The sequence below is a fragment of the Stegostoma tigrinum genome, chromosome 7, assembly GCF_030684315.1.
Source record: "Stegostoma tigrinum isolate sSteTig4 chromosome 7, sSteTig4.hap1, whole genome shotgun sequence".
Lineage (NCBI taxonomy): Eukaryota > Metazoa > Chordata > Chondrichthyes > Orectolobiformes > Stegostomatidae > Stegostoma > Stegostoma tigrinum.
The window spans coordinates 76,340,155-76,353,580 of record NC_081360.1 but is presented as its reverse complement, the minus strand read 5'-3'; positions in this window follow the sequence as shown (position 1 = coordinate 76,353,580).

The window sequence follows — 13,426 nt, the reverse complement described above, 5'->3', positions numbered from 1 at the left end:
ATTCAATGGCATTGCTGTCAATGAAAATCCACTATCAACATCCTGGTGGTTATCATTGACTAGAAATTGAACTGGACAATTCATATGAATGCTGTGGGTACAAGAGCATGTCAGAGCTGGGAATTCTGAAGTGACTTAATCCCCTCTTGTCTCTCCAATGTCTGTCCACCACCTACAAGTCACAAGACAAGAGAGTGATGAAATAGTCTCGAGTTGCCCTGGTGGAGTGAGTTCCAACAAACATTCACAGCATTTGACACTTTCCAAGTGAAATTAGTCCACTTGATTGCAACCTATCTACCACCATCCACCCTTATTCCCTTCCCTACCAATAATTAACAGCAGCAGTAGATGCCATCTACAAGATGTAATGCAGTGCTCGGCAAGGCTCCACTTGCAACACCTTCTAGACCTGCAACATCTACTACGGATTTGGACAAGGGCAATAGATGTATAGGAACACCACCACCTTCTACATTCTCCTCTAAGCCACACACCATCCCAAATTGGAACTATATTGCCATTTCATCTTGTGGCTGGGTGAAAATCCTGGAATGTCTTGCCTAATAACAATGTGGGTGTGTCAACACTGCAAGAGCTGAAACAGTTCAAGATGGCAGCTCTCTGCCACCTTCTGTATGAAAGTTAGAGATGATAAGCAAATGACGACAACACCCCATGATGACCCAAACAACATGCAACACGATAATTGATAATCTACCTTCGCACATCCAGGACAAGGTGTCAGAAAATGAAAGAGAGCTGAAGATAAACAGTGAAGGACTAGATGGTTAGATCTTCTAAACTCAAAGGAGTAGATACTTGGCTGCATCGTTCCTGCTGGGAACATTGAGGAGGAAGGTATGCTTCTGCTTTATGCTTGTTTTCTCCTCCTAGCTCGCGATCATCCTGCTACCTGACATGATGAGCAAGGTGCTGATAGAGTGACCCTGAGCCTCTTACTTCACATCTCAACAACTCCCTACATTCTCACCAACTTTGCCCTTCTCAGTTCCTGCTTCCAGCCACAAAACACAAAAGTGATGGGAGGAGAGGGAACGTGACGAGGAGGTGGTATGGAGAGAGAGGGGAGTGTGGCGAGTGAAAAGAAGTAGAGGAGGAGGATTTGGCAAGAACAGTGTTCCCAGCTTGGGTAGCAGTAACGACGCTTTATACATATTGGAGGTGAGTGTAGAGGTATGAGTAGGTTACAGACAGGCTGTGGTTGAAGAATAATTGTTCGGCAGATCACGGGAAATCAAAGGTTCAGATGAGTTCCACCACAAAGGGCTCAGATGAAGACTGAATGGGATGCCATACAGGAAGAATGCTGATGAAAATCCATTCAGAATTGTTGGATGCATTGCTGGCTGATTGGACAAATTCCTGTTACTCTTGAAGAGCATGCCGGAGACCAGTGCTCCAAACTGCAAGAAGCTGTGGTGCATTCTCCTCAGCCTCTGACATCGACACAGAGTCTCACAGCAAAAAGTAGCCCTTTGGCCCATTGAGTCTGTGCTGACCTATCCACCATGTGGAGATGCCAGTGTTGGACTGGGGTGGACAAAGTCAGAAGTCACATGGCTCCAGATTATGGACTTCACCTGATGAAGTAGCAGAACTATGAAAGCTTGTGATTTCACATAAATCTGTTGACCTATCCACACTAACCCCATTTTTCAGTACTCGGTCCATAGCCTTGAATGTTATGACAACTCACGTGCTCATTCACATACTTTTTTAAAGATTGTGAGGTTTCCTGCTTTTAGTGTATTCCTTAGGCAGTGCACTACACATTCTCACCACCATTTTCTGTATGAAAAGAATTTTCCTCAAATCCCTCGAAACTACCTGCCTTTCAGCATTAAATTATGCTTTTTCTCTATATCGTGCTGCCTTTGCTGCAGGCATATTTCTAGTAACCTTTCTACAACAGATCCTCATTCCCCTTTCCCCTCACATGCCTTTAGCCGATGTGATAATACTCCCTGGAAATTCCAAAATCTCACCACAACATCTCCAAGGATACTTTTGACACTTACTTGCAAATTGGGTGCCTGGACCTTTAAACACCTCAAGTTCAAGGACCAATCTTGCAGTAGAAAGTGTTTTTTAGCAGTGTGATCTCTAATCACATTCCAGGATTAGCATTGTCAAATATGTTCAAAAGAACTTGTAAAGTTCTGCCCAGAAATTGCAGACAGGCTAATTTTCGTGGTGTAGAAGCTTCTCTAATTCATTCTGTAATATTTATTAAAATACAATGTAATATTAATAATATACAATATAACATTTTTTCTTTAATTCTTCTATGATATATTCTTTTTGCTTTTGTTGCTTAGACCATGAAGTAATCGGGATTGAGATGTCACGTTGATGTTGTACAGGACATTGATGAGGCCACTTTTAGAGTACTGCGTACGGTTCTGGTCACTCTGCTAAAGGAAGGATATTATTAAATTGGACAGGGTCCAGAAAAATATTATCATGATGTGCCTAAGCCTGAAGAGTTCAAGTTATAAAGAGAGGCTGGATAGGCTGAGACATTTTTCACTGAAGAGTAGGTGTTTGAGCGGAGACCTTATAGAGGTTTGTAAAATCATCAGAGGCATAGATAAGGTGAACAGTAAAGGTCTTTTCCCTCGAGTAGTTCAAAACTAGAGGGCATACTTTTAACTGAGAGGAGAAAGATTTAAAAGGGACCTGAGGGGCAACTTTTTCACAGAGCCTGGTTCATATGTGGGATGAACTGTCAGGGGAAGTGGGAAACGCAGGTAAAGTGACAACATTTAAAAGAAATTTGGACAGGCACATGAACAGGAAAGTTTAGAGGGATATGGCCCAAACGCATACAAATGGGACTAGTTTAGTTTGGAAAATCTGGTCAGCATGGATGAGTTTGGACTGAAGGGCCTGTTTCTGTGCCTGTATGACTTCATGACTCCACAATTCTATCAACACTATTTTGGGATATAATTAGTAGTCACATGAAAAAACTGTGGATTTATTTGGAAGAGTCAACATGGATTTATTAAGGGAATCTTCTGTTTAACTAACTTACTGAAGTTTTTTGAAGAAGTAAGAGTGAGTCGATAATTTTGGTTTCTGATTTTGATTTTATTGTCACACGTATTACACGGTAAGAATACAATACAATACAGTGAAAAAGCTTTCATTTGTCACCACAAAATAGTGCCCTTTTTGAAAAATTTAAATTAAGGGAAACAAAGAAAGTTATAACTTGAAAAGTGTCCATCAGTCCTGAGCCTCATCACCGTCACTGACACCAGTACCACCATCCCTCCACCACTGCTTCACTGCTACCTTCTTCAGGCTAACCACCGGCAGAGTCACAGATCGCACAGCTGAGGGGAAGGCTTTTAATGCGAACTTCCAAAAACATCCAATATAGTGTGCACAATGGACTTTTTAGGAAAGTTACAAGTCAGGAACAAAAAAAGACAGAACAAGATATATCCAAAATGGGAAACAGAGGAATAATTAATAGATACTTTTCAAGCTGCAATAATGTTTGCAGAGATGTTCCCAAGAGGTCAGCACTGGGGCCTTTACTTTTCCTGAACTGTAAAAGTGATTTCAAAAATGGTGAGCAGGGAACAATTTAACAGCTTGTGGATGGTGCAAAACTTGGGAAAGTTGTAAACTGTAAGGACTGTGTAGTGCACTTTTGCCCAAAAAATATGACGAGACAGCACAAAATAAAGGAAACTATTCTAAAAGGTATGTAGGAGCAGAGAAACCTGAGAGTAAATGCACTTAAGTCATTAAAATTGACAGGCAGACAAACCGAGCCGTTAATAAAATATGCATTTGGATTATTGTGAAAGGTTTTGGGCCCGGTATTTAAGGAAGGATTTGATGGTGTTGGACGACATGCAGAGGAAATTTACAAGATTGATCCCGGCCCTGAAGGGCATGACATATGAGGAATGGTTAGGACACTGGTTCTGTACATAATGCAGCTGAGAAGATAAATCAGTAAGGTTGGAGGAGCCAGGGAGATGGTCAGGAAAGACATCAATCTGAAAATGGTACAGTTGGGAAAAGGAGCAAATCAAACAGTCAGTGTAGGCAGGAACAAAGCAGAGAACAAGGGAGGACTGAAAAATTAAACTGCATTTATTTCAATGCAAGAGGGAGAACAGGTAAGGCAGATAAACTCAGGGCAGGATTGGGAACATGGGACTGGGATATCGTAGCGAATACAGAAACATGGCTTAGGGATGAACAAGACTGGCAGCTTAATGTTCTGCAGTATAGACGTTACAGGAAAGAAAGAAAAGGGGGAATGGCATTTTGATTAGAGATAACATTATGCTGTAAATTGGGAGGATATTCCTTGGAATATATCCAGGGAAGTTATTTGGGTGGAATTGAGAAATAAGAAAGAGATTATCACCCTATTGGGAATGCACTGCAGACTCTTTTCCTTCCCCCGTGTAGTCATCAGGAAATTGAGAACCAATTTTGTAAGGAAATCTCAGTTATCTGTAAGTATAATAGGGTGATTATGGTAGGGAATTTTAACTTTCCAAATGCAGACTGAGATTGCCATAGTCTTAAGGGCTTGGATAGAAATGAATTTGTTAAATATACAAGAAATTTTTTTGATTCAGTATGTGGATGTACCTATTAGAGAAGGTGCAAAACTTGCCCTACTCTTAGGAATTAAGGCAGGACAGGTGACTGTGGAGTTAGTGGGGGAGCACTTTAGGGCCATTGACTACAATTCTGTTAGTTTTAAAATAGTTATGGAAAAGGATAAACTGGATTTAAAAGTTAAAGTTCGAATGAAGACAAATTTTGATGGTATTAGGCAAGAATTTTCAAAAGTGGATTGGGGGCAAATGTTTGCAGGTAAAGAGATGGCTGGAAAATGGGAAGACTTCAAAAATGAGAGTCCAGAGACAGTGTGTTCCTGTTAGGGTGAAGAGCAAGGCTGGTAGATGTAGTGAATGTTATTTTTAGCCTCTAAGTGCTTGGTTTAAATTCATTGGCTGGTATTCAAACTAGTTGCCTTGCTAACAAAACAAAGCCACCGCCTGGATTGCTAACCACACAGCGTTTGATACAGATGTTTCAATTTCAGGAGCTCTCTATGTACCTAAACCCACATGCTGCCAACAGACACTTTTTTGAATCTCTAAGCGCAGAAAAAGCACATCATCTTTTAAAGGGGTCAGGCACTCTTACCCCCCTATCATTTTAAAACATCAAATTCTAATATCCCGCCTTCCATTCCACAAGTACTTTACTCAACCTCACAACCGGTTGTTATGATACTTGAAAGGGTTCAGAGAAGATTCACAAGTATGTTGCCAGGGTTGGAGGGTTTGAGCTATAGGAAGTGACTGAATAGGTTGGGGCTATTTTCCCTGGAGCATCAGATGCTGAGGGGTGACCTCAAAGGAGCATGAATAAAGTAAATAAACAAGGTCTTTTCTCAGGGGAGGCAGAGGCTGTAACTAGGGAGCATAGGTTTAAGGTGAGAGGGAAAAGATTTGAAACGGACTGAAGTGAAACTTTTTCATGTAGATGGTGGTGTGTGTATGGAATGAGCTGCCAAAGGAAATGGTGGAGGTTAGTACAATTACAACATTTAAAAGGCATCTGGATGGGTATATGAATAAGAAGAGTTTAAAAGAATATAGACCAAATGCTGGCAAATGGGACTGGATTGATTTGGAATATCTGGTCAGCATGGACGAATTGGAGCGTTACATTCTATGACTCTGTAAGGGGTTTCTGACTGAAACTTACAGTATACAGAGGGGTCTGGGTAAAGTGGGCATGGAGAAGACATTTCTACAAATAGGACAGGCTAGGACCTGAGGGCACAGATTCAGAGTTAAGAGACAATCATTTGAAACTAAGATGAGTAGAAATATCTTCAGCTAATTTGTGGTGAATCAGTGGGACTCATTGTCGCAGATGGCTGTGGAGGCAATGTCATTGAATATATTTAAAATTAAAATATTTTGGGATCAAGCATTATGGGAAGGAAGTGAGAGAATGCGTTTGAGAAATATATGAGCCATGACAGAATGGCAGAGACGAATAGATGGGCTGAATGGCCTAATTGTGCTTAGATATCTTATGGTTTCCTGGCCTAAAGCAATATTCTATTCTTTTTAATTGGGTTTAGAGTACAAGAGAAGGGAGGTAATGATGAACTAATATGAGATGAGTTAGAACTCAGCTGGAGTATTGCACATAATTCTGGGCAACACATATAGGAAAGATTTGAATGCTCTGGAGACAGCGCAGAAGCGGTTGACAAGAATAGTTCAGGGTTGGTACACTTATAAAAGGATGCAGTGGGCATAGATTTAAACTGCTTAACAAAAGGAAAAAGTGAAAGATATGAAAGAACCTTTTCACATGCTAGGTTGTTTACTTGAAGTGTGGTGGAGGCGGGTTCACTTGGGACACTCAAGAGGACATGGAATGATTAATTAAAATACTAACCATGTATAGGGTTATGGAGAAGGGGCAGGAGATTGGCACAAAGATAAAGTTCTCAGGCGGCCAATGCCGGCATGATTGGTTGAAGGGCCTACTTCTGCACTGTAACAATTAGGGGGCAACACTGCTGCCTCACAGCCCCCAGGGACCCTGGTTCGATTCCAGCCTCGGGCGACTGTCGGTGTGGAGTTTGCACGTTCTCCCCGTATCTGCATGGGTTTCCTCTGGATGCTCCAGTTTCCTCCCACCTTCCAAAGATGTGCATGCTAGGTGGCTTGACCTGGCTAAATCACCCCTAGTGTTCAGCGATGTGTCGATTAGGTGGGCTACACGGCGATGGGTCAGGTTGGGATGTTCCGAGGGTTGGTGTGGATTTGTTGGGCCAAAGGGCCTATTTCCACACTGTAGAGGATTCTATGATGAATTCTGCAATTCCAAAAATTTGTAAAGTTGAGTGATATAAGGATAGCACACTCGCACATGTTTCCAGGGCACACAACAAGGCCCCTGGGCTGTATAAATTCAAGCCTTTTCTGATGAAAGGTCTTGGTCCAAATGTCAGCTTTCCTGCTCCTAAGATGCTGCTTGGCCTGCTGTGTTCATCCAGCTCCACACCTTGTTATCTCGGATTCTCCAGCATCTGCAGTTCCTATAATCTCTGATACAAAGTAGAGGACTCAACTGTTCTTCAGTACCTTTAGTTTTGATTGCATTTGTGACTTTAATTTGCAGCTTTATTTGCAGTTTTCTTTCTTTTAATTATGGGTGTCTTCGAATTTTATTTTATATCAAACAGCAAAAGCAGCAAGTGATAAACCAAGCTAAGTGATCCCACAACCAACAGATCATATCTAAACTCTCCAGTCTTGCCACACCCAGTAGTGAATGGTAAGCAACTCACTGGAGGAGGAGGTTTCACAAATAACCCCACCATCAAAGATGGAAGAGCCCAACACATCAGGATAGAGGATAATGCCGAACCATGTGCAGCAATCTTCACCCAGAAATGCCAAGTGGATGATCCATCTCAGTCTCCTCTTGGCGTCCCCAGCATCACAGGTGCTAGTTTTCAGCTAATTCAATCCCTTCTATGTGATATCAAGAAGTAGTTGGAGACACTGAATATCACAAGGGCTACGGGCCCTGATAACATTCTGCGATAGTACTGAAGACTTGTACTCCAGAACTTACCATTCCCCTAGTCAAGCTCTTCTAGTACAGTTACAACACTGACATCTCTCTGACAACATAGAAAATTACACAGGTATGCCCTGTACACAAATGCAGGATAAATCCATCCTGGCCAATTACACCCCATTAGTGTACACTTGAACATCAGTAAAGTGATGGAAGGTATCATGGCAGTGCTATCAAGTAGCACCTGCTCAGCAATAACCTGCTCAGTGACAGCCAGTTTGGGTTCCGCCAGGGCCATTCCACTCCAGATCTCATTACAGCCCTGGCTCAAACATGGACAAAAGAGGAGAATTTAAGAGGTGGGGTGAGAGTGACAGCCCTGAAATAGAGGCTTCAATTGACTGAGTATGCTTCAAGGAGTCCGAGCAAAACTGGAATCAACATCAATCAGGGACAAGCATTCTGTTGGCTGGAGTCATATCTGGCACAATGAAAGATGGTTGTGACTGTTGAAGGTCTGTCATCTCAGCTTCACAACATCTCTACAGGAGTTCCTCAGAGTTGTGTCCTCGACCCAACCATCAATGCTTCATCAATTACCTTCCCTCTATCATAAGGTCAGAATTAGCGATGTTTGCCAATGATTGCAGAATGTTCAGCACCATTTGTAACTACTCAGATACTGAAGCAGTCCATGTTCAAATGCAGTAAGATGTGGACAATATCCAGGCTTGAGCTGACAAATGGTAAGGACCATTGGCACACGTAAAAGCCAGGCAATGACAATCACCATTGCTCCTTGGCATTCAATGTTGTTACCATCGCTGAATGCCCAACTATCAATATCCTGGGAGTTACCATTGGCCAGGCAAGCTGGCCAAGACAGCTGCAGAGTAACCTTCCTGCTTTTAAACTCAATCCCTCTTACAATGAAGGACAATATTCCACTTGCCTTCAACTGAACTTACTTTGGCTACAAAAACCAGAGGCTAGGATTACAGCAGCAAGTAACTCATCTCTTGATTCATCAAAGCCTTTCCACCATCTATAAGGCACAATTCAGGTGTGTGTTGGAATAGTCTCCATTTGTCTGGATGGGTGAAGCTCAAACAACACTGAAGAAGTTTGTTACCATTCATGATAAAGCAGCCTGCTTGACTGGCATCACATCCACAAGCATTCATCCCACCAGTACCAATGCTCAGTCACAACAGCTTGTACTATTTACAAGGTGCACTGCAAAAATTCCCCAAATATCTTCAGACAACACCTTCAAAACCCAGGACCACTTTCATCTCGAATGTCAAGGATAACAGATGCATGAGATATCATTACTTGCAAATTCCCCTCCAAGTCATTCACCCTTATGACTTGGAAATCTGGGTGCTGGATCAAAATCCTAGAATTCCCTCCCTAAAGACATTTTGGGTCTCCCTACAGCATATGCACACCAGCAGTTTAAGAAGGTAACTCAGCACCACCTTCTCAAGAGCAGCAAGGATGGACAATAAATGCTGACCATCCAGCAATGCCCATTTACCATGACTGAATGAAAAAAATAGTATCATGCTTCCCATAGGATATCATCGTTCAAGTGATTCTTGGTGAGATGGAGTCTCAGTACCTTTACGGCTTTTTGCAAAAATACAATAATGATATTATGAGCTTATGTCTTAGGGATATACTGGCATACTGGTCTTGAGACAGAGCACAACAGATTTAAACAGAATATAACTGCACACTGAGAATAATGGGATGAGGGTGAGAACATTAAAAAAATGAAATAGGAGTAGATGTAGGCCATGTGGCCCATCGAACCTGCTGCGCTATTCCATAAGATCATTGCTGATCTTTTTGTAGACTCAGTTCCACTTACTTGCCTGCTTACCACAACCCTTAATTCCTTTTCTGTTCAAAAATCTAACTATCTTTGCCTTAAAAACATTCAACGGGATAGCCTCAACCACTTCACTGGGCAGGGAATTCCACAGATTTGCAACCCTTTGGGTGAAGAAATTTCTCCTCAACTCAGTCCTAAATCTGCTCCCTCTTCATTTTGAGGCTATCCACCCTAGTTCTAGTTTCACCCACCAGCAGAAACAACCTCCCTTCCTCTATCTTATCTATTCCCTTCATAATATTATATGTTTCAATAAGATCCTCCCTCATTCTTCTAAATTCCAATGAATATAGACCCAGTCAATTCAAACTCTCCTCATAAGACAACACTCTCAATTCTAGAATCAACCTAGTGAAACTCCTCTGCATCCCCTTTCAGTGCCAGTGTATCCTCTGTCAAGTAAGGAGAACAATATTGTACACAATACTCCAGGTGTGACCTCACCAGCACTCTAGACAGCTGCAGAGTAACCTTTCTGCTTTTCAACTCAATCCCTCTCACAATGAAGGACAATATTCCACTTGCCTTCCTAATTGCATGTTGCACTTGCAAACCAACTTTTTGTGATTTAAACACAAGGACACACAGGTCCTTCTACAGAGTAGCATGCTGCAATTTTTCACTGTTTAAATATTCTTACCAAAATGGATAACCTAACATTTACTAATATTGTACTCTATCTGTCAGACCCTTGCCCATTCACTTCACCTATCTCTGTCCCTGGGCATACTTTCAATGCCCTCTGCACACATTTGTCTGACACTCATCTTAGTGTGAACTTTGACACACTACCTTTGGTCCCCAACTGTAAATTATCTATGTAAATTATAAACAATTGCAGTGCCTGAAGTACAACACTAGCCACTGATGGACAACAAGAAAAAACATCCGTTTAATCCTACTGTTTGCTTTCTGTTAGTTAACCAAGCTTTGAACCATGCTAATACATTATCCGTAACAGCGTGCACCTTTAGCTTACAGAGCAGCCTTTTGTATGGCACGTGGTTGAATGCCTTCTGGAAATCCAGATACACCATATCCACCAGTTCCCGGTTTTCCAGTACACTCGTAATGTCCTCAAAAAATGCCAGTAAATTAGTTCAAGATAATGAAATGTGAGGCTGGATGAACACAGCAGGCCAAGCAGCATCTCAGGAGCACCTGACTTGCCTTTCATGAAACCATGCTGCATCTGCCCATTGGGACAAATTCTATCCAGGTGTCCCATTATTTCTTCCTTAATTATGGAGTCAAGCATTTTCTCCATGACGTAAATTATAGTAACAGGCCTATAGCCACCAACCTTTCGTCTACCTCCTTTTTTAAACTGTAGCATCACATTTGTTGTTTGCCAAACTGCTGGAAATACCCCAGTATCAAGTGAATTCTGTTAAAGGCAACAAAACTAGCAGACTTGAGATAATGGGAACTGCAGATGCTGGAGAATTCCAAGATAATAAAATGTGAGGCTGGATGAACACAGCAGGCCAAGCAGCATCTCAGGAGCACAAAAGCTGACGTTTCGGGCCTAGACCCTTCATCAGAGAGGGAGATGGGGAGAGGGAACTGGAATAAATAGGGAGAGAGGGGGAGGCGAACCGAAGATGCATTTGCTACACTTGCCCCCACACCTCCTCCCTCACCCCTATCCCAGGCCCCAAGATGACATTCCACATTAAGCAGAGGTTCACCTGCACATCTGCCAATGTGGTATACTGCATCCACTGTACCCGATGTGGCTTCCTCTACATTGGGGAAACCAAGCGGAGGCTTGGAGACCGCTTTGCAGAACACCTCCGCTCAGTTCGCAAGAAACAACTGCACCTCCCAGTCGCAAACCATTTCCACTCCCCCTCCCATTCTCTAGATGACATGTCCGTCATGGGCCTCCTGCAGTGCCACAATGATGCCACCCGAAGGTTGCAGGAACAGCAACTCATATTCCGCCTGGGAACGCTGCAGCCTAATGGTATCAATGTGGACTTCATCAGTTTCAAAATCTCCCCTTCCCCTACCGCATCCCTAAAGCAGCCCAGTTCGTCCCCTCCCCCCACTGCACCACACAACCAGCCCAGCTCTTCCCCCCCACCCACTGCGCCCCAAAACCAGTCCAACCTGTCTCTACCTCCCTAACCGGTTCTTCCTCTCACCCATCCCTTCCTCCCACCCCAAGCTGCACCCCCATCTACCTACTAACCTCATCCCACCTCCTTGACCTGTCCATCTTCCCTGGACTGACCTATCCCCTCCCTACCTCCCCACCTATACTCTCTCCACCTATCTTCTTTTCTCTCCATCTTCGGTCCGCCTCCCCCTCTCTCCCTATTTATTCCAGTTCCCTCTCCCCATCCCCCTCTCTGATGAAGGGTCTAGGCCCGAAACGTCAGCTTTTGTGCTCCTGAGATGCTGCTTGGCCTGCTGTGTTCATCCAGCCTCACATTTTATTAAACTAGCAGACTTATTGTTTTTCTGGAAATTCCAACAGAAACAACAATGGAAAGTGGGATGAAGGTTGTACGCCACAGCTGTTTTGCAGTTGTGCTGTGAGATCTTATACATTCACCTGAAAGGGTAGGTGGTGTGTCAGTTTGATGTTTCATCCAAAAACATTGCTCCTTCAAAAGCTCAGCTTTCCCTCTGCACTACAATGGGGCAAACAACCCATGATTTTCACAAATTCACCAGAACGATCTTTTGGTTTGAGAAGAAGAACGCTATCGACTGAACTACACCCGATGCCAGATGCTAAGTCATCAATAGTTGCAGCTGTAGTCTGCTTTCTTCACAAGGCAGGAAAATTTTCAAATGGCACATCAAAGGGTGTCTTAATTAATAAGCGAAACAATGTATGTTCTTTCAGAAGTAATAGTATACAGCAGAATTCCAGAAAAGAGCAACTGTACCTCAGATCCAACAGTTACAATTTTAACTCATAGTTAATATGTATGATTAATGCCACTACATTTCCAGACATTACCGATCTAATGATTTTGGAAAGGCTATAAGTTGAATTAATGAATAATAAATATGCTGGAGTGCAGAAAATCACAGCTGAGGGTGGGAAGCTTTATTAGAAATGACAATGCAGGTCAAGTTTCTCAATCAAGCTGCTGTCTTCGATTGTGATCTTTTGTACATGTAACAATATAATTCTTTTCGAAATAATATTTAAATTCTCCAGAGCTGTCGTCTTCATTTATGCTCTTGACATTTGTAAGTTCCACTGGGGTTCTCAGGTAGTTCAGCAGAGATCAGGCAACTTCATAAAGTTGCCCGTAATTATACTGTTCAGTTTTGAAATAAATCATAATTTCATTTTGGAGCAGCACCTGAGCTGATGTGGTTGATGACTCACAGAGTCATGGAGTGTCATACATAGCTGGTGACTGAGTTGGTTTTTCCCACTTGGGACAGCATGACTGAGTCTGCATTTCACTTATACATTCACAAATGGCGTTGGTTGAGAGCATGACCGGTTGGGTGTGATAGCCCGAATCAATCCCTTGAGAGTCATTATCATCAAGGATCAAACTAAGGGTTATTGCAGGGCAAATGTCCTCTGAAAAGCCATAGGCTGGATTTACAAGCAACAAAACTAGTGGACCTCCCAGATCTATTTAAGTCAAAGAAAATGTGATTATGTTAATTTTGTAATCTAGTCGCAAAAATATCGAAGCAAGTAGAATCAGAAACCTGAAGCACCCTCTCCTTTCTGAGAAAACTAGAATTAACAAGTTGTTGAGAAATTTTAAAAAGATACAGTTGATTATTATTTTACATGGCCCATTTCATCGTCTACTAGTCATACAGGAAAATCATTAGGAGTGGATTACAAATGTGATGCAAAGGCCAATGAAAAAGCTCTCAAATGGCAACATGTCATAGTAGCTTCTGAAGGTAGAA